Here is a 10,887-nt window from a genome sequence, read left to right on the forward strand (position 1 = left end):
CACACAATATTTTAAAAAGATTTAACATTTTTTTATTTATTTAAAAATAACATTTGTAATCCGTGTGATTATGGATGATGATATTTTGGTAACGATTAATTCAAAAAGCAGATCAATTTATTATTCTGTATCGAATGCTGCCAAGTACAAGATCAAAATCATAACATAGGATTAAAATTAACAGACCATTAAGAAAAACAAAATCCCGTAAGTAAAAACTAGTATTACAAATATTTTAATGTACTTAACTTGTTTTATACTTGGTTTATATGCAGCTAGAGCCATACAAACGACGTCTAAACCCATCTATATATAACTTTAGTGCTATTCTAGAAGTAATCTCAATATCTCGGGAAACTATCCAACATTGAAGTTTAAGTCTTCGTAAGAAATATGATACTCTTTGAAACTTATAAAACCAAACTTTAATGTAAGTATTAGCTCTAACATTACATAATTGTACTAGCGACCCGTCCCGATGTTGCTCGGATAAAACCATAATACTTAAATTAAACACCTAAACCATCTTAAGGAATAACACTATCTAATGGTGAAGATCGTACAAAACCCCGTTCGGTAGTTTTTGAGTTATAGTGAATACTAAAAGTAAACACTAGCCTCCTTGACGTGACAAGGAGACTTCTTTTATAATATGGTAAGATACAAGTATACTAGAATGTTTTATGCTAGTTCCAGTTTAATTAATAACTAGAATTTGTACATACGCTTCTGAATTCCGTTTTTTTTTCCATTTCTGTGCGAAGGGAAATTCTCTCCAAGAACTATTAATACATGCCAGTGTACACCCAGTGTTGTCTGTCAGTCATTCAGCTAATCCGACAAATACGAAATGCTGTATAATTTACATACTGGATCATTGTATTGTAATATATAAGGTTCACTTTTCAAGATGCGCGCAATGCACTGTTTGGTTTTTCATGAATATCATGACATAATCGCGGTGTCCAGAGGCTGCGGTGACCACTTCTCATCAAGTGGGCCGCATACCTGTTTGCTTGATAACTAGTATAAAAAAGCAGTATTCTGAAATTCAGATACAAGTTTCTGAGAGTTAGTTCTCCTTTCACGCTTCATCTACTGACCGTACTAACGAAACATTGACGTCAAATTTGGTAACAAAACTCATTACCATAGTAGAGTTTCAAATGGATTGATCATTGAATGGAGTACTTATACTAGAGTATTTTAACGCCCTTTGATTGCGGCAATTGCCAACACGCCGTGCATAAAGTAGATACTTTACAATACACATCATGAAATTCTTCTCCGTGTTCGTCTCGTAAGTCTATACTAGATACGACATGGCAGAATACAATATTGTCAATTGAAGTTGTAAAAAATTGGACTGAAAAGTATTAATTCAGTACCATTTTTCATGAAATCAATGTAAAAAAATACGAAATAGAATGGAAATGTTAATTGAACAAATATCATTTTACGAGTAGGATTGTGCAGCATTATACTTTTAAATTCATAAACTGCATAGGTACCGACTCAGAAAAATGAGGAAATTTTTTTGGACATTATTTTAGTACAACATGACATAAAATAATATAAAAAGATTTGTGATCGTCCTAGTGAAAAGGCAACTAGCAAGATTTTACATCCTAAAAGTTAAAAGGTCCAAACCTTTTAACTTTTAGGATGTAAAATCTTCTATGGGAAGACAAACGACATGGATTTGTACACCATGGCAACGTGGTATGCTTCGCGTTATATTTTCTGCTTTAAACTACATCTTTCCTTATAGTCGTATTCTTCATAGCTTAGGGTCGGGTCATTAATAATAATAAAATATTTTTATTTTAGACACATTCAAATTACTTTAATTAATTAGTCCAGAGTTGTTAGTAAAGTCTTATGTACTAATGTTAGTAATAATTGGACACATGAATAAAACTAGAATGGAGCTGTGTCCAGAGACATAAAAAGAGCCCATCTACCCTGCCAGCAATGACATTGAGAAGGCGGTTGGTGGTGCAGTTCAACCTGCGCATCAGGAAGGCTATCCTTTTTCGGGCTATAGCTTGAAGAGTGTCAATTTGAGCCCGCATATTACACACACAACTTAATTGGCAATATTAATGCAGTGGTTTGCCATTGCATTCTTAATTTCATCCAAAGGTTGATGAAGTGAACTATTATGCATTAGTAGATGTGTACACACAAACTCACAAGAAAACTTCGAATCTGGGATTTTCCACAGTCGTTTTCACGGACGTCATATCCATTTGAGCCACATCCTGACAGTTCTGTCAACACGATATCTTTGTCCCAGTGTAGTGCTCATTTCGCACTTACCCTTTCTCGGCCCTAAAAAGGTCGGCTTCATTTGCCGTCTCCCTGAACGAGATCGCTCGACGATTTGTGAAGTTTGCAGAACCTTTCCCTGTGTTGATGACTCATTCGGACCGTGTTTGAGAACGCTTTGTAACGCTGCATTGTGGAGTTTAACTCATTGATACGTGCTACTTTTTTACGAGGAGACATTTCCTCTTTTTATATGGCTACATTGTTCACTCTTTTTCGTATATTGTTTAATCGGGATTTCGATTGATCGAGGTGATTGTTATAAAATCTAAAATAGTGGACATGTCCTATTCACTAGACGGGATCAAAAACTGTGCTTCTGTAGACATTTCGGAATAAGATTACTCTGTGTATTCCAACATTATCTTCGTTCGCTAAATTCTATAGAAATAAATTTCGTGACTTTTGTCATATTGAATACAACAATCATGTTAATTGAAATAATGAGCGGGTTTTTATTATTTTTTTATTTATTCATTTATTTCCAAAAAATTACAACATAAATTTACGCAGTCCAAAAACCACGAAAGTTTGTGCGGTAAACACTATACATTGTCCTTCAATAGGCATCAGAATACTAAAATAAGATTTATGTGACTAAACAGACGATTTTGAATGAAAACAAAACAAGATGGAGTTTTAAAAAAATTTAAAGAAACATGGACCCTGATGGACCATGGACTCGGTAAACACTATACATTGTCTTTCAATAGGCATCAGAATACTAAAATATGATTTATATGACTAAACATACGATTTTGAATGAATACAAAACAAGGTGGAGTTTTAAAAGATTGAAAGAAACATGGACGAATTTGTAGGCCTATAGAAAAGGGTGAAAAAAAAAGACACTTTTACAACTTCAGAAGACAATTTTTAAAGTTAATTCAAAGGGTTGAAAATAAAGGGTGAGAGTCATTTTATAGGGTGTGAATGCAAAATACCTTGGGTTGTTTTGTCTTATTGTAAACGATGCTCTTTGGTTTCAAAGGATGGTTTGAAAGTTTCTAATGACTCGGAAACGACGGTTTTTCTGTTTCAATTTAGGTTTTCATTTAACTTATTGATATAGACTAAAGAAAAACATTGACCCTTGTTCAACATAATTTGGGTGAGTTGATTTTAACCGACGCGACTCTGTCGTTTAGACAAAATGGCATGGCGTACTTTGCGTTTTTGTATTATGGCATTATGGTAAAAAAAATGAAAAATTAAACCAACTAATAAATAAAATTAATTTAAAGTAACTAGCTAGTTAAAGCCGATAGAAAACGATAATTTATATGAAAGATCATTCATTGAAGAAATTTATATTGTTCCAATATACAATAATATAATGTAATGTTTCATATACAAGTAACGACTTGTTATGAAAACATACATAAATTCACACAGACCATCTATATGGTCTGTTTAACTTCACAATCCTATTTCTAAAGTACGCTAAAATAAACAACATTTGAGACACAATATTACTGAGAACCTACGTTTCGTGTATCTCGATTTTGTATTACTATAGTCTATATTTAATGGAGTGGAGATTTCACGGTGTCTGCCTCGAGAGAGTTGACATGGATAAATTGTGCCTTTTGCCTTCCCCGGGTTCCGCGAAGACAATTTGTAAACTGCTTTTACCTGTTACAAAAATATTCAACGGAAAAATTTCAGGTTATTTTTGCAGGTGCAGTTGAAACGCAGTTCGATTAGCTTTTGTTCAAAAAAGAATTTGGCTTTCACATTTTGCTGGCAATATATTAGTGCATTTTTTAGTTTCTCATTGTTTCGACGAAGTCAAATTTTGTGAGTTATTTAGAACTTTTTTACATTTTATCATATATGTATTTATTATTTTATTAAAGTGCTTATATCGAGTTTCAAGTTTCAAATATGCTCTAAATTGCATGGAATTTACCTATAAAAAGTGCCTAAATCAATAATGATAATATTTTTTGAAGTGAAAACTTATTTAGCAGCGTTGTGCATTTTTTGTGATGGGTAAAAAATGTTAAACTCGCGGACACGTGACCTGATCGAAAATTCGTAATACGTCAAAAATGCACAACGTTAATATTCAAGTTTTACTTCTGTCGGCACTCCCGGAGTTCAACGCGTTTTTTTTTCACTGTAGCATCAATTCAATCTAAATCTCACATACTAAAATCACAAATAATAACTTTATAATTTCGCGCAATGAAATTAAAATTAACCTAACCCTAACAATATAATAATACAAATGGAATCAAAGGCTTCTAACAAATGTAATATACCCAATTGACAGAGTTGAAAATACAAAATTGGTTGAACGAGCAATTTAGAACCAGGTGGGTCTAACAATCCTTTTATTAGCCAAAAAGCTGCAATGAAAAACAAAAACCCTTTCTTATTTGAATACTGTGGTTCTTTTAGAAATATTTTATGGGCCATTTTCCTATTATTAGCCATTTTCTTTTTTTTCTTTTGAAAGTTATTTTGCATTTTCACAGCCGCAATTAGAAGATGTAAGGAATCGAATATAGTTCAAGACATATTCGTCGATTTGTTTTTATATTTGATAAGGTTATACCTTACACAAAAGACTATATAATTTCGTGTGATAAATATTCTTCATGGTACAAGTATCTGTAAGCAAAGCAAGATTGTGCCGGCTTGAAGCTTGACTATTTAGTTATTAGACAGTATATAGTACAGTATTTAGTAGTTAGACAATTATTTCAAGAAAAATGCAGTTTTATCAAAGTTCAAATATGTATCAAAAATGTAGTTTTATCAATGTTTTTGAATCATTCGTTTTACCGTAGAGGTACGAGTATAATCGATGCTATCAATAATTATTACGCCGTAGTTTTTTACCTCTGCGTCATTAAAAATGTATTTCCTATAGTACTATTATATTTCAACATTCTTAATACAATCGTAAAAAGTTGGGTACAAGTATTTTAGTTACAAGATGTGTGTTGTCCTTGTCACTTTACAGTATATAATATTGACTGAATGAGAAAAATATATTTTGTAATATACATTTTTACTTTTTTATGAATACAATTTTACCTATATGCGTAAGTACTAACAATAGGTACATTAAGTGTGGTATTTGAACGCATAAAAGCATTTCACGAATGTATAGAGGCACTTCAGGGATGTATAGAGGAGGCTTATTTGGCGCCCAACGTGTGACTTTCATCAATCAACGTCGAAGAGCCATTGTAGATGAGTAACCTGTGAAACAGGTCTCAACTGATAAATAAGAACCCTTGTGTTATTCAATAGCCATTAATGGATAAGTGATAGATTTTTTGTTGATTGAATTAGTATATGTGAGTATTTTATTTTTTTATGTAGACCGCGGAATGAAGACTTCAAAACAGCTAAACGTGAACTTCAAGTTTCACAACTCTGACTCTGTCCATCTTGTAATGGATATAGACGTGAAGGTATGTATACAAATCTACACAAATTAGTACAATTATAATTTACACTATTTAAGTACCTACACGTCGCAATCGCATTGCGCTGTTTTAAAATAAATTATGATAGCAATTCCCGGCTACAATAGATTTCTTCGAGCAGTCGACGGCAGTCGCTGCAGGTTCTAATTAATTGCGCGCTTACGTGACGTAGTTACTTGAAACAAGGCGGTAGCATCACCGGGGCTCACACACTCAAGGGGCCGTTGGCCGTTGGTAGTTGGACCTGTGACCTGTAAAATATAAAGAGTGTACGAACTTATTTAGGCTCCATACTTAAAAAAAAGAAATGAAATAAAATTTCATAGAAAATGAACATACATTTCCAAAAAAAAATATTTCCTATAGAGACTATTATCCCTGATGTGAGATTCGATCTAATAGATTCCCTTTAGAGACTCCTCTTGAGATCCAGTACATTTTTGTACCACAGATACAAATATGATACTCATAATTTCTTACAATAAAATTTAAACTGTGTAACTCCGTTTAGCTCACCATTATAACAGATTCTCAACCAATTGACAACCTCGGTGGCGCAGTGGTAAGGTTCTTGCCACTGAACCGAGAGGTCCCGGGTTCGATCCCCGGTCGGGTCATGATGGAAAACGATCTTTTTCTGATTGGCCCGGGTCTTGGATGTTTATTTATATATGTATTTATTATAAAATATAGTATCGTTGAGTTAGTATCCCATAACACAAGTCTCGAACTTACTTTGGGACTAGCTCAATCTGTGTGATTTGTCCCAATATATTTATTTATTTATTTATTCTTAATTATGCGCTAAATAGAATACTTTCTTCAGATAGCTCGGGAGGCTCTAAGACCTTTTTAAGACCAAGGCCTATTACCTAGTTACGCCGCCAACTCACCTGCTGTAATTAACTGCATCCTCGCTACAAAGGAGATAATGATGCACAAAACCATCGATTTTTCTACACTAATTACTCGCCTTGATGAAATTTCTTCTTTTCTTCCTTATTTATACACAATTATCAATTACATAATTATCTTAGATAACACAGTATCTGCTGCATTTTAGTACCATTTAAGTTTCTGTTCTGTGGACATCCAGTCAGTATACTATAAGAGTGGTAGGTACTATCCTCAACTCTGAAAAGTGCAGATATCGCCTCGACCAACCCTTCACGCCAACTATACACTGTCGTTGAACTCGAGCACATGCCGACGCAATGCGTGAACATTGCGTAATTTGTATAAGAGCTTTTATTTACCGCAATGAAAAACTAGCAATGTATACGGAATCCTGCAAACTGTTCGATGATAGTGTGGAGTCGGTATGACATCTGATATCTTCAGGATCTCCTGCCGTTAGAGGGCTCCATTCGGATGTGAACCCTTGGCGGTAACTCTAGAAATTAGTTGGGCATGTAGACGAGATTTGAAGTGTGGGGCGCGGCAGCCAAGATAGGAGATATGGGAAGTTTTAGAAGCAACATGCATTTTAGTTTTAAGTTTAAATACATATCAAATGTTTTGATTGAAGAGTTTATTATTATTATTACTTGCAGTTTTTGTTTGTATCTAAATAATGCAAGATTTAATTCGTCAAAAACGAAAGGTAATGACGTCTGAACTTGGTGAATGGATATCAAATATTAATTAATTTCTGCATGATTCGCATTCGGACTGTTATCAACCTGAGACCTTGAATTAATGAAGTCTTTTTTTCGTATTGAGTTATCAACTTGTGAGGCCTCGTAATCTTGCCAACTACAGTTTGTTAATTGAAAAAAGTCGAGATTGATAATCCGCCTGCTGCAATGCGGTGTCGGCACCATCAGTGGACATATTTGGAGGAAAGATATTGAAACACGACTAAGTCAATAACATTCTTACATTATAACTAAACTGATAGGTAATTGAGGGCAATTAAAGAGTTTTCTTGCACTTTTTTGCAATACAACACTATATATTCTATTTTATATGATTTATTGTACTTATACATAATCTGTTGTGAACAAGAATTTATTTCTTGTGTGTGTGTGTACAAGTTATTATTTATCAAAATGTGCTAAGGTCAAAAGTTAACAAAACAGCAGTAGCTGTAAATTAAGTAAGTTTCTGTCATATTTTCAGAATTTCCCAGATATAAAACATTCCAACTATAACTCCTAGGTTTTGAAACGAAAAAGTAATTTAAACGTATGAGTTTGATAGAAAATATTCTCTAGACCGGCCCTTATAAAATCAAGATAGGAACTCTTAAAACGAAGACAGTGTAAACTTTGTCTTGTAATGGAGTCCATGGCTGATTCTCACGTTTGTGCGAGCTTCCAGATTCTTCTCAGCCATAAAGCATCGAAGGTCCAAGGTTCACTTACCGGCTGATTCTCATTCACATGGGGTCGAAAGATAAGTTAACTTTGAGTATGTACACAAATCTGACTCATATATAGTAGTTTTCATAGACCACCACTTGCTGCCGGTGAAGAAAAACATCGTGAGGAAACCTGCACACTTGTGGACAGTTTAGGTCACTAGTGTGTATGCGATTACCTGCAACTAGGTGGCGGTAAGTAGTCGTAAAAGTCATGTCAGATTCCTATAGGCGACTTGAATAAAGTCTGACACCAGGCTTTGTTCAAGTCGCCAAGTAGAAATAACACACTCGATATGATGATGATATGATGATTTTCTATATGTTCTCGGTTGTGTTCGGAGTTGTGAAATGTTATTTGACGTCAACCTCAGATTTGTTATCTATCTATCTAACCCTCCCTGGGAAATTTCATCACAAAATTATGAAATTTAATTTATTGTTGGGAGATTTACTAATATCGTTCCTCACAATACACAACCGGAGCTGCAGTCAGCAGGATTTGTGAATAAGCCGAGCTCACCCAGTTCCATTTGTTGCCAGTATTCTGCTACCAGTACTTTCGGCTTTTATTAAAAATATTTTAACTTTACTACGCAATGTGTGTGCCTTACATACAAACAATGTGTTAGCTTGCTCGTGTAGGATTTAAGTATTAGGTTTGAACAAATGTTTGTTGAATTTTTATTATTTTAAATGGAAAATGTTTTAGTGTAATATTAATACGTATTTAAATATTATAACAGCGGACTTGTTTTGAGCAAGTATATTTCTAGGACCGGTGAATGACTAAAACTTACAAAATAATTACGTTCACGTAAAGATTATCGTTATATTAAAATAACTGTGTAATCTTTCTAACTTAAAGCAAAATATAAGTTGTACTAAAAATAAATAGTTGAGTAAGTACTTATCACATTATATAATTTATTTTACAAATACATGTATCTATATCAGACATATCTTATATAGGTAGTACATATATTTCTAAAATATGTAAAACAAACATGCAAGTATAAACTTTACCAAAATTCGGCAAATCTTAGAACTTCACCCCCGCCTAAATTATTAGGGAACGTTCCTGCAACAATACATCTGAAAACAAAAGAAAGACACAGCATTGTGTCCCTCGCTCCTGGATCTTGGCTTTCTTGTGTAGGATTCACAAATCGTGACTTAACCTATTTCAACCGTCGAGACGCTACCAGAGATTTGGATTTTATTCTTATTGTAGAATTCTGTTTGAATAACTTTCGGGGTTTTGTGCTGAGATCATTTTCTGAAGATTAATAATTATTATTTTCCAGTGATGCGATGGGTGCAATTTGTATTTATTTACATGTAAAAAAATCGAAGAACTCTTACGAATTAGCAGTTAGTACTTATATCAATTCATAATGAGTACTTTTATCAACGTTAGTACAAGCGGATCAGGGTTTGCATGACGTTATTTAACATAATATTATATCACCTATGATTAGTACCATTTGTAACAACCTATAGCGATATCAAAGTAGTAAGTATTATATTTATAATTTAAACTTAACATTTAAACTTGCGTCCTAATGAAAAGTAAACTAAAATACAAATACGATAGGAACATATTTTACTTTAAATTTGGGTGAGCTGCACATGTCAACTGATGCGCCGCTGACAAAATGACGTAGCCAGGTACTTTGCGTTTTTAGCGCAGTTTAAAGTTAACGTCTAAGTTGATTAGTGCAATACACAAATAAACTGTGTTATTACATAATCTTGTATATGACATTATCATAACGCCACAGTCAATGCCAGAGCTTACTTTGACACCAATAGTATCGACGGAATTCAGTTCGATTATAGGATTATCGGCTCCAATTACTGGCGCCTCGAGTAACTAAGTTCCAAAATTAATCATATCATCGTACATTCTCACGTTTACATCATAAACAGGCTCGTCTTTGTCTTCAATACTGTAAATTTAAGATGTGAAAAATATTGAAATACCTAATATCGTTATAATACTCACCTCTACCTATTGAAGATATGGAAGAGGAAACAAAATTCAATTGGATGACTGAAAATGCCACTCTTTTAAGATACTAGACTTTCAGTAGATAGTAGGGGGTTTATCATGTTAATACATATAGATATGTATTGTTTTTATTCTATAATCGTTACCTTCGTAGTCTAACTTTGATATCGATAATTTACCTAAACTTTGGCGACAGATTTAGACATTCAAATAAAGTGTTTTTAAATTCATTTTGCTTGAAACAGATCATAGGTGTACGTAAACAAATTAAGAAAAACATTCAAAGAATTATATTTATTCTTCTGTTAACGATTGTTCTAAAAACTAGAGTTACATTATTTATTATATTAAAAACAGCAACAATTTACTACTTAGCACGTGAGAATAATCCACCTGAGTAAAAATTAAACCAGCGAAGCGTTCTATAAACTATTTTGCTCCATCTCAAATGATGTATATAAATCACCTTTATTACCTAGGAAATAAGGCAAGAAGCGAAATGTAGCACACTTTGTTTGCAGCAACCGTAATTTTTATATGTAATGCGGTGGAATGCATTCTATGCAAGCTAAGGTAATTTATTTCTGATAAAATGTTGCGCTTCAGCCTACACTTCACTGTACTTTGTCTTTAACGACCTCGGCGGCCTAATGGTCATCATGCCGGACTTCTATACTGGAGGTCCCGGGTTCAATCTCCGGTCAGGTCAAGATGGACCGGTCAGGACATCTTAT

The 10,887-nt window shown here is 33.6% G+C and overlaps 1 long non-coding RNA gene across 1 annotated transcript; it reads right to left on the bottom strand.

Moving 5' to 3' along the window:
* Positions 1-4,395: 4,395 nt before the first annotated feature.
* Positions 4,396-7,399, bottom strand: LOC128672951 (uncharacterized). The gene is made up of 2 exons (XR_008405016.1): positions 6,671-7,399; positions 4,396-6,028 (listed from the first exon to the last, which is right to left on the bottom strand). It is a non-coding gene; the product is annotated as an uncharacterized LOC128672951 (long non-coding RNA).
* Between the last annotated feature and the right edge of the window lie 3,488 nt (positions 7,400-10,887).

This window comes from Plodia interpunctella, chromosome 10 (genome assembly GCF_027563975.2).
Source record: "Plodia interpunctella isolate USDA-ARS_2022_Savannah chromosome 10, ilPloInte3.2, whole genome shotgun sequence".
Taxonomy (NCBI): Eukaryota; Metazoa; Arthropoda; class Insecta; order Lepidoptera; family Pyralidae; genus Plodia; species Plodia interpunctella.